Source organism: Myotis davidii, unplaced genomic scaffold, assembly GCF_000327345.1.
Source record: "Myotis davidii unplaced genomic scaffold, ASM32734v1 scaffold1497, whole genome shotgun sequence".
Classification (NCBI taxonomy): domain Eukaryota; kingdom Metazoa; phylum Chordata; class Mammalia; order Chiroptera; family Vespertilionidae; genus Myotis; species Myotis davidii.
Window position 1 is genome coordinate 1008643 of NW_006290147.1, and position 524 is coordinate 1009166.

Consider the following 524-nt stretch of genomic DNA (forward strand, 5'->3'; position numbering starts at 1 on the left):
TTCCAGAACTGTGACTACAGACCCAGGGAAGGATCAGGAAACCTGAAGAATGTCCCAGATGCGGTGTTTTTAAAGGATAAGTACAACTCTTCTAACTTAGTTTTATAGAAAAAGCAAAACGTGCTGGTGTCAGCAGGGCCCTTCCACCCTGGACCTGGGAGTGCTGGGAACCGGGCCCCATCACTAGAATCATCAAAGTGATGAATCTGTCCCTCATTTTCGCAAGTGTCTTACTAAAGAGTGAGTGTCAGCAAATAGGCCCCACACTGGGCAACCACACGTGTGGAGATGGTACTTGCCCTTAATGAAGCAGAACACACTTCTACCTGGGCTGGCAACCCCCAGTGAGACAAGACACTCAGGCCCCACCCCTTCCCTACCTGAGCGCTTCCTCCTCCACATCACAGCTCCAGTGACCACAGCTCCAGTGACCACAGCTCCAAGGATGACCAAGCCCACAACCAGGCCCACAGGGGGGATGGTGGCCTGAAGAGGCGGCTCTGGGGAGGGAAGGGGAGGGGAGA